Here is an 11,111-nt window from a genome sequence, read left to right on the forward strand (position 1 = left end):
AATGAACCTCTAAATGTTGTAACTGATTCCCTCTACGCGGCTGGCATATGTCAAAGAATTGAGGATGCCCACATTAGAGACAACAAGAATGTGTGCCTTATCTCTCTGTTTTTACGTCTTAAACACACATTACGGCGAAGAAAGGAACCATATTGTGTCATCCACATTCGCAGTCACCTAAACACTGTTGGTTTAGGGCAGGGTAATGCTGTTTGCTGATAAATTGGTTGTTGTAACTCCTGTTAATCTGTTCGATGCTGCTCGTATCTCTCATGAGATGTTTCATCAAAATGCCCGTGGTTTACATAGACAGTTTAATATTGGTGTGAATGATGCAAGGTTGATAGTTCAAACATGTCCACAGTGCAGTTACCATAACAGTGGCCTTGGCCTGGGGACTAATCCCCGAGGATTGAAAGCATTGGAACTGTGGCAAACGGATGTCACCCATATTGCAGAGTTTTGGTTGATTGCGATGTGTTCATGTTGCTATCGACACTTACTGGATTTATATGGGTTTCTCCCTTAGCGGGTGAATCTGCTAGATACGTCATTAAACACTGGATTGCATGTCTTGCTATCTTGGGAGTTCCAAAACAAATTAAAATGGATAATGGGCCAACCTAAAAGTTGCAGTCAGTACAGTCCTTTTTGCAAAAGTGGGGAGTTCAACATAAGTTCGGGATCCCACATGCTCCTCCAGGTCAGGCTATTATAGAGCGCACACATGCTACACTAAAAACACAACTAAACCGAATGAGCGATACACGTGATGTGCCAGATCGCCTCATGAGCGTTCTTTTCTCCCTTAACTTCCCTTTTGTAGGAGGAGGCTCATATAGCTCATACATGCTATAACTGTGCATCATTCAGGCACTAGTATGAGAATGCTATCTGAGACTGCAAAAGTATCTTACAAAGATCCACTGACTGGAGATTGGAAGGGCCCAAGTACTACCATACTTGTAGAAAGAGGTTATTTTTGCCTTTTCACAGATGATGGCCCTATTTGGATTCCTGCTCGCAGTGTTTGCCCTTGGTGCAGAAGCACTACCTGAACCGCACCAAATCAACTCGTGGCAAAATATGTGGGTCACCTGGACTAAATCAACAGGCTGGACCAACTTCTGTTTAATACTTGCTTCTGCCACTGATCCCTTCCAAACTTGTTTTATAGGGATGTTGTTTCTCAATGATTCTGACTTTTCTGCTTACTCCACAGGTAGTTGCAATGTACTGGATACTCCAGATGATTGTTCTTTTTTAAACTTCTTAGGAGTCTCAATACCACAATACCCTGGGACTCACAGGAGTTAAATCTTCTTGGAACTCAAAAGGTCGGTAACACATCTAAGGGATGAAAGAAAACATGTTTTATGTTTGGAAATACCAGGAAATGTTTTTGGGGGTCCATGTTACATTGGTAAATTCACTATATTTTCTCTCACTTTCCAGGACATGCGTGATATCCACTCTAAACATAGCGCACGGGTAGCATTAGCTGTCCTTATACCAGGAGCTGTTGCTAGGAATAGGCATTATAACCATAAGTATAGTTATCTGTATTGTAAAATGCTTACTTAACAAACTGTCCACTACTGTCTTGCTTGCGCAAAAGGAAGAAGGGGGAATGGTTGTGCGTACTGCCATTGCAGCTCACGGAACCCACAAAAAGAACAGTGTCAGGATGCGAAATGATGAGAAAGACTGAAACCAGGCTTGAAACGACCATGAACTCATAGTGATTGGGATTGTGTGCTTCTTATTATTTGGTTTTGCTTTGTAACTTGTTGTATTGCAATAGATTGAATGTGAATTAACAGGATTTAATGTTACTAATGCTGAAATCTATGGAGATAGCTATTTTAATGTATTAGTAGCGCTAAGACAAAACCTGGAAAGGAATCCCAAGCAAAGGGATGACCTTATATTATAGAATGATTAACTCTCTTTCATCCCACTATTCAGGAATTTAAAATATGATCATGAAGCACCTGAGACAAAGGCACACGCTAAGAGAGTTAACCTTGATAGTTTCTTCTGCAAGCAGATGTTCCATTTGGCCTCTGTATCACGCACTGGCCATGCGGATGCAGTGTACAAATGGAAAATACTCTTTGGACCCTGAGAAGAACAAAAGAAAGAGAGAATCTGTGGTGGGTGAGAGAGGAAAAGTGCACCTTGAAGCAGGGGACGCCCTGCTGGCACTGCCTATCGCATTCACCACCCTTTTTCTGCAGGTTGTTGTTTCTTGAGGGTCAGTAAGTAATAATGCCCCTAGTTCTATCTGGCATGCAAAGTTCCTCAACTATTAATTTTCTATTAGCCCAAAGGCACAATCATGAGCACTCTAAAAGCATCTGTTGTACAAATCTTAGTGATTTTTCAAAATCAATACATCAGAATATATAAAAGTTGAAGACTTCTTTCAAAGCAGCTAGAGATTAGCACAGAATGGGGCCCTTGGGGATTTATTTCCAGGTTGCAGAAAGTTGGGCTGCAGACCAAACACGTGTTTGTTCTTTTTAGTAGGTTAACAGTATTTCTTGTCATGATGTTATGTTTGCCTTGTTTCCTTTCTCACACTTATAGTATTGTCAATTGAGGCCTTGATTGAGTTATAATGATTGTATTATTAATATAATTCGTGTTATTATTTTATAGTATGGTAGAAGTTTGCTAATAAACAAAAAAGGGGGAAATGTGGGAACGTAAGAAAAAACTGCATGGAGCAGCAGCTGCGGAGCAAGATAAGTGGCGTGAGAACCAAGGACACCTTCAGAAGAAGAAAGAACATCTCACGGCTCTGACTGGCTAAGCACCTGTGTGAACGGTTGAGGAGTGTTTTGCAGAATGCTCTGTTAACATGTATAAATAGAGTAGTGCTTAACAATAAAGCAGACTAATAGCCTTTAACCACATTGGTGTGCTGTTATGTCTCTAGCGCGTCCTGAGAGTCCAGAGACTTCCCCACATCTGCGTCACTTTTTCTGCTCTACACCTCCTTACCTAGTACATAATTCCGAAACAATTCTAAAGAAATAGTCCCACATCAATTCCCCCCTTTTCTACAATCTAGCAATTGTCACGTCGCTAGATGACACCATTCTCACCTCAGGATTTATGAAAAACGCCCCGCTTTCCATCTTTTAGTGTATCTTATGCTGTTTCCATTAAACATACTCAAGAAACAATGTAACAACACATACGAATATTCCAAGAAAGAGTAAGACTACACAAGCCTTGAAGAGTTGCTTTAGCCAGGCAAAGCTCCGTAACCAACTGGTTAATCTGCTCCACAGTTCTGTAAATCCAAATGAGGTGTTATCCAAAATAACTTGGTGGATCACCTGAATTTATTCCCATAGTTTAGTGTGCACATCTGTTTCTTTTCTTTGAGTTTCATCAGTTTTGATTGATTATAGCGTACACCCCTCCTTCTTTGGCCGTCAGGAGATCAAGAGCCATTCCTTTCTGCAATACTACTTGACTAAGAGAGGATACCTCTGTCTGCAATCCAAGTATAGCATCCATAGTTGAGTTCTTGATTTCCCTAATGTAGCTGCTATACTGATAATTGCCTTTTCTGATTCACTTACTCCTAGTCTAGGAATAAACCATCCAATAAAACTACGGAACCCAGAGGGCCTGTCTATATGGGGGTTATTACCTGCTTCACCCTTTTCCAAGAGGTTCTCAGTATCCCTGGAGGAGGCGCTGTTCCATTGAAGCACTAAGTATCCTCCTCATAATGTCCTTTCTAGTTCTCAGGAAGGGTCTCACATTGAGGCCTGTCTATAGTTGTATACTGAATTTAGGTCCTTTTTCCTATTGTCGTGATTTTATTTGCACACCTACGCCTACTTCCTGCTCCACCCATAGTGTCCAATTGGTGGAGGGAATCCCACACTGAGGGATTTCCATTCGTCCATCTCTTGGTAAGGCTGTACGTATCCAACAATCAGTGAGCTTTAGGCTAACCGCTAGTGATATTTGAATAGGTGATTTCACACCAGGCTAAAGCAAGTGCAATCTATAAACACATTCTAAACTTACTGTCTCTTAATCCTTAGCTCCAATGGTCCAGTCTTCTTAATATTCCACTGGGGTTGAGATGTCTTCTTAACTCACGTGTAGCTCCACAAGCTTGCTCTTTCACCTTGATCGCTGTATATGATATGATATGATATGTTCTGGAACCCCAAATCCTGGAATTATCTCTTGTAACAGTACTTTAGTTACTCCCTGCACCTTGTTGGTCCTGCAAGGGAAAAACCTCTGGCCAACCTGAAGAGGTGTCTGTTAATACCAGCATATACTTATACCCCCCTTTTCTTGGGAGTTCAGGGAAATCAATTCACCATTGTTGCCCAGGATAAATTCCCTTCCCTGTTTGTCCCAGGGCACCCTGGGGCCTGTTCTAGGATTACTCTGTAAACAGATCTCACATTGCTGTGTTACCTGCTTAGTGGTGGTGTATAAATTCCAAGCCACAACCCGTTGGCTCAAGTATTTATACAGGGTCTCGGTTCCCCAGTGAGTTTTCCTGTGCTCAGCCATGATTATGGCCCATAATAGGGAGGTGGGAACTATTATCTTGTTTTGAAGCCTGCACCTCTGTGTCCTCTGTTTCTGAATGCTCTCCAAGCCCCCTCGATTAGTTTATCCAGGTCCTGTATTTTGCTTCCTTTACTCTGTGCATCGCCGGGAGAAAAGAAGGACATTCTTGCTCTGATTAGCAAAAGACCTTGGGAGATGTAAACAAGTTCAGCAGAATGAAGGGAGAAAGCCGAAAGATTGTAACTATCTGTGCCAGACCGAGCCTCTCGACGTGATCACGAGGCGTCCAGCTTGTGCACCTGGCACGGGAGTGAGCAGATGCTATCAAGGTCAAGCTGACCAGTGGCAAACCTGAGGTGGCTGACAGAGGTGAGTGGCCTGTGTACCACGGGATGGCACAAGAGGGACGAGCCCAGCTCTAGTGCCACCTCCTTCAGGGCAGGATGGAAGATCCAGCACTGCCGCATGCAGCAGGAGGGTCACAATTCATAAGACACTTGACCAAGAGCATATTGTTCAAGTTCACTGTACACAATAAAAGTTTTTGTTCTGCACGAACAACAGAGTCTGTGTCTAATTGCCACAGGTAAACCTTAGTCTGCTTTGCCCTCCTCAACCTGAATGAGGACCTCTGGATAGGATTTAAAAAGGGCATAGAGAGTTTTTACCAGTATTCCATAGTTGTATATCCATACGCAACACCACCTTGTCATCCCTAGGAAAGTCCGGAGCGCCTTTGCTGCTTGAGGTTCCACAGTCTGGCAAATCGCTTCCTTCCTTGTTGTTCTCTAGGGTTTGGAATCCAGCAGCAATTTCGTAACCCAAGGTTACTTGTGGCCACGCCATCTGGGCTTTCTGTGGAGAAACTCAATAGCCATCAAGTCCGAGAAAGTTTAGCAGACTAATTGTCCTTGCTATGCATACCTCCTTTGTTGTGGTAGCTATCAGAAGGCCATCCATGTGCTGTGACAGGGTTCCTTGTCCTGGGGCCGTACCCATTGCTCCAGTCTTTGGCAAGTTGGTTCCTGAAAAGAGTGGGACTTTTGTTTGTTTGTTTGTTTTAACCTCTGGAAAAGTGCTGTGCATGTAAGTTGTGTTGCTCTTCCTGAATCAGGATTCTCCCACTCAAAGGTAAACATGAGCTGATTCTCTGGACTCAATGGTGGACAAAAATGGCATCTTCTAGGTCCAGAACAGCAAACCATGCCAATTCACCTGATAATTTTGAAAGCAGCGTGTATGGGTATGCTACCAATGGGTATAAATCCTACACTATTCTATTGATGGCCCTTAAATCTTGTGCTCACACTCCAGTAACAACCCGAATTTCTGAAAACTGTCAATTATTGGCTGGATTCCTTTCCCATCTCCGAATTTGAGGGGGTACAGTTTAATCCAAACCAGCCGAGCTCCCTGCTTTATTCCGATTGCTAGTGGTGCTGCATTCTTAGCTCTTCCTGGGGTCTCTACTACCCACACCCCAGGATAGACTTGATCACTTCCTTTGTCTGGGATCCTGGTCCCAGCAGGGGTAGTGATCAATGCTAAACTAAGCACCTCCATTAACTGTTCTTCTTGTACCTTACATTCCAATTTTCCTTTCAACTTGATTTCAAGATTCCAGTTGTTCTAATAAATCTCGCCCTAGTAAAGGCTTTGGTGAATTTGGCACCTACAAACATTTGTGTATCCCTACCTGTTCACCTACACTAAGTTAAGGGTTAAGAAAGTAAACTTCCTCACTTTTGCCAGTGTCTTCCCTTACGGTTACAAATTCACCACTCACTGGAGTATTTAACACCCAATTAGATGCTCCAGTTACTACAAATTCCACACTTTGCTGCAATTCCTTCCTCAGCTTAATCTTCTCTACCCTTGACTGTTACTGCATCTGTTACCAAATCCAGCACCTCTTTTTGCACTAACTGCTTTCCCGTTCAACGGGGGCAGAACCCTCCTGGGCTCTTCCAGCTCTCCCCCTTCAGCTCTTCCTGAAGAGATCTCTGGGTCCTAGAGCCCTGCTCTCAGCTCCTCCCTTCCTAAGGCTTCCTGTGCTAACACTGGGATATCAAGTTTCCCAGGTCTCTGCAGATGAAGGCTATTTGTTCCCAGCATCTCATCTCCTGACTTCGCAAAAACAATATTAACTGCTAAATGGTCATCGCCTTCCAACCACCACTGATTACAATTTTTAATTAAAGTTTTCTTGCTCACGGGGCCCCCAGGCTCTCCAGCAATATCTCAGGTGGAATTTGCCTGGGAACTTCCTTTCCCTGTGTTCCTCCATACTTAATTTCATTGATTCTTTATTGTTCCCCAAAGTCCACACCTTATAGCTCGTAAGTTACTGTGACCAAATACATACTCCTCTTTAAACCCCAGTCCACAACGCCAACCAAAATGCCAGTTTCCTCTATTCCACTGTAATTCCTGGGCAGTACTACAGGTCAAGGCTCTGATAACAAATACAGGGTTAAACAAATATCCAACTAAACTCGATTCCCACGTTCACACCACTCACACCTTGGATCCAAAGGTTAGCATTCACACTAGATAGCAGCCGCTTATAAAGTCTCGTTGCTGGGTAATGGAGTCTGCCTACTTCCCCAGGGCACAGGAACACCAAATTCCCTGGGCACGAGCTATAACCAATGTCTCCCAGCAACAAGAGCACTTGTGTTGTAAATGGAATTCCACAAGCAATAATTTTATAACAGAAACACTTATCAATCACAAAGATAACAACAATGAAAAACCAGTTTGGACATTTACTCGTTACATGATCCTACCAGGCCCCTTCCTGGCAGCTAACTGCAAATGCCCCCAGCGCATTTTTGTTGCAATGATTTCTCCAAAGTATTACAAAGCTTACATTCCCGAGCGCATTATAGCCTCAATCTCAGGGTGCCTTGCAATATTTCACCTCAGAGATAACTCCCCAAGTGGGACCCTGCTCTCAAGGGTTGTGCTCCCACACCGATCTGCATCACACAGCCTATAGCTGTGGATCCACCCTCTGGGGGAGCACCCTCGCTCCTTCACCCAAATGGAGGACATCTCCTTAAGACATACGGGTCCCTGTACCTGTAATGTACCTGGTCCATACCAGGGCTCTTTCTCTGCCCCACAGTGGATGATGTGTGGGCCTCTCTCCTCCTCAAAATTAAGACACTTGCACTTATGCCTTTGCAGGACAGATCTTTCCAGGTACAATCCCTTCCTGGTTTTGTGCAATTATCACCAGCCTCTGTTTTCAAAAGACAGGTGCCTGTGACAGATAGGTGAATATCTCCAGGAACCAAACTGAAACAATAGAAGCTAGGCACTTAATAAAAAATAATCCCTCACAAAGCCCACCTAAATTGTTCAGTATCTAAATATTTTTACAAATCTGGGTCATGGATCCCTAAGTTCATTTGGGGAGATGCCTATGTGGTCATCCTCACAGCGGTATGAGTCCCTTTTTAAAGCTGGTGGGGCAGGAAGCCTCCTCTGCATCTCCCAGCATCCCTGGCCTTTGGTTACTACTAAAAGGTTTCTCTTTAGCTCCTGTTTCATCTTCCATCATCACAAAACAGCTGCTGTAAGGTCTTCTTCCCATTTGGCCTCTGACTAATCACATCTATCCTGATGTCTGATAGAGAGAATGCCTCTTTGCGGTCTAATGGGAGCAGTGAGGGATTCAACAAAGGACCTTCCTTCCACTTTTAGAAAGAACTTTCATCAAAACGTAACTAAGCTAAGAAAACAGCTGAGAACTGCTTACCATCTCCTTCAATCACATGACTGCAGGGGAAACAGCTGAAGAGGAAGGAGAAACAACAAAGTTTTCAAGCAATGATTTTATTGACGGTAATTTCTCAAATGTATCTCAATAGCTTTCCTGTTTTATTTAAACTGAAATAAAAGGAGAAGGATGGCAAGTCTGATTTGGGTTTCCAATTGAATCTTGCGTCATCTAATTACAAATGTCTTCATGATATTAAAAATGAAAATATTTCTTCACATCTGCTCCACCCTCTACAAATATGGTTTTGTTTTGCTGCTTCCCTAATCCTGAACATCTGAGCATTTGAAATCCAGCAATGAAGAGTCACATACACATTTTTAGTAAACATCCAGCTGAACATCTGTACATCCACTCAACACACAACTCTTGCCTGGTGTATGTTCTTGCTCTATCCTGACTGCAATACTGTTGCTAATCATGTCATGGCATTTATTGTCTGCAGGGATGCCAGCATATTTCAATCACCTGCCCTTCATCGCTGACAAATTTAGGATCCACCTGCAAATTTGCAGAACTCCCAAATGTAATCCTCCTTTATTTATCCAAGCAGAGATGTGTACACAACACCTTGCACCTGGCTTCCAAAGAATAAAGGTCTATCCATTATGGTGCTCGACTGCACAGTCAAGGGAGTCTGGAGGGAAACGGTACAACTACATATACCTCTTCTTTAAATGCTAGGTGCTGTCCTCTGACAAATTTAGTCTTTGTTAGTCTTCAGCAACCGGATGAAAGAGCTGCTTGATGCAGCTCATCTTAACACACGGTCATCTTAGAATTGCAGCTGTAAGGAAGACCACGCCATTCAAAAGCTTTGTGTTAAACCACTACTCCTGAGTGGCAAGTCGTCTTTATGTTCTTCGGGAAAACTGGGTGTCATTAGCTGCTCTCATTTAAACATCTGTAAAAGCTTGAAACAGCTCAACATAAGCAACACTAAGCTTGAAGAGCAACTAGATTCTGATTAGCCCAGCTATCCTGAAAATAAGAATTACAACTATTGTTTTGTACTTTTAGATCACTAAAATAACATTCCTTTTACTGTCTTTAACATTTCAACCCAAAAGTTACAAAAAAAATGCACTGAAGTGATTCTGATACGTTATTAATGACAAAGATTACATTTTCAGCACCACTGCATCTTGTGAAGAAAGTACATGCTACAGGATATTAAAGTACATGCTACAGGATATTTTCACAACAAAAGGCCTAGACTGCTTATCTTTATAACTTAAATGGAAGATAAAGAAGTAAATCTTGTACAGAGACTTGAAATATGAACTGTCACCTAAACTGCTTTAGAGATACTTACGTGGCAAGTAACTGGAAGCCATAGAAACGTTATAATGCCCACTAGCACTACGTTTGTCACAGAACTTTACTGCCTTTCCATATATCCTGCTTCTCACTTGGTGACATTTTCTTCTGCAAGGACCTCGCAATGCTTCCTGGGACATCTCCTGATTTTAGCTCCGCAGGCAGAGGTCTTTTCTCAGTGGAAGATCAGGCACATCAAGGTTGAAAATGGGATTAGGAGATGCATTTGCTGATCACTGCTGCACACTTTTCTAACCCTTTCATGGAAGCTGATCAGCGATATTCCAGGTAAGTACGTTAACCTTTACACTTGTGAAAGACAACGTGTCAGCTGATGCTTACCCCCACGTGCCACTGTTTGCCCATAGCGTTCACCACACGTCCTTCAACTGGTCTTCTACGTGCTCCACAGATGGGGACGCCCATTTTGTCACGGCAGGTAAACCATATAATTATTCTCCTTTCGGTTCGTGAGCATCAGCAGTGAATTCCTTCCTGTTCAAAACTTCATTAATTGAGAGCATGAATAGAACAATTTCAACTTCAGAGCTTCCGTAGAGATCATTTAATTTTTAGCACTTGTTTCAGTAACAGGATTTATACTATAATAATGTCTTTAGCAGCATCAAATATGACAGTTCAATATGATTTTTTTTTTTAAACAAGCTTGATTGATTCTGAGAAAAGCCTGCTAAGTAGGATGCATCAAATCTCTATGAAAATAGCTACGGAGCTTGTCTCAAACAGGTTAGAAAGCTGTAGTCATGCCTGGCTTACATTCTGGCTCTCTTAGCACAGGTTTCTTTTAGATTTACTTAAATGTAATTGAAGGAAAGAAAAATGCACTCCTCTGCATTTTCCCCGTGATATCAAACATCAGAGAAAGAAAAATATAAGCTGACAATACCGCTGACAACACTACAGGTTGTTCTTCAAATCAGCCTCTGCCATGATAATGAAATGATAGCTTCCTTTGTACTAAAAAGCAAACAACTAGTAACGTGTGTTATATCCTACAATGCCCCCTCATCCATGCATCACTGGGGGATGTAAAAACATGCAGCTATGTATTCTGCAGCTGCAGAAGCTGATGAAACGAGATGAAGGAAATCTGAAAAGAAAAACACACTTTGTGCAACTCAACTAAAAGCAAAGAACATAGGCAAGATAATGACTGAAGCAGCCGAAGACAACCAATTTTCTGCCCTTTGTATTAGAAAAATAATGTCATTTTGCTGCTATAAGCAAGTTTGCACCCAGATTTCCTATTTCCTATGGTACCACCCTGTGCTGCAAATTGCAGTCTTTCATCCCGCCCCACTCCCATGCTTTACCCTCAGACTCTTCAGAAATTTAGATTGGAAGCTGGATGGCAAAACGGGCCCTAACTCTCTACATAACCACATGTACTGCATTAAAAGCATGAAATCAATGGCTACACAGT

The 11,111-nt window shown here is 42.5% G+C and overlaps 1 long non-coding RNA gene across 1 annotated transcript; it reads right to left on the bottom strand.

Annotated features, from left to right (window-relative positions):
• Positions 1 to 2,663: 2,663 nt before the first annotated feature.
• Positions 2,664 to 8,320, bottom strand: LOC149915219 (uncharacterized). The gene is made up of 3 exons (XR_016459360.1): positions 7,656 to 8,320; positions 5,266 to 5,585; positions 2,664 to 4,167 (listed from the first exon to the last, which is right to left on the bottom strand). It is a non-coding gene; the product is annotated as an uncharacterized LOC149915219 (long non-coding RNA).
• Positions 8,321 to 11,111: the final 2,791 nt, after the last annotated feature.

Source organism: Phasianus colchicus, chromosome 22 (assembly GCF_987193195.1).
Source record: "Phasianus colchicus chromosome 22, bPhaCol1.hap1.1, whole genome shotgun sequence".
NCBI lineage: Eukaryota > Metazoa > Chordata > Aves > Galliformes > Phasianidae > Phasianus > Phasianus colchicus.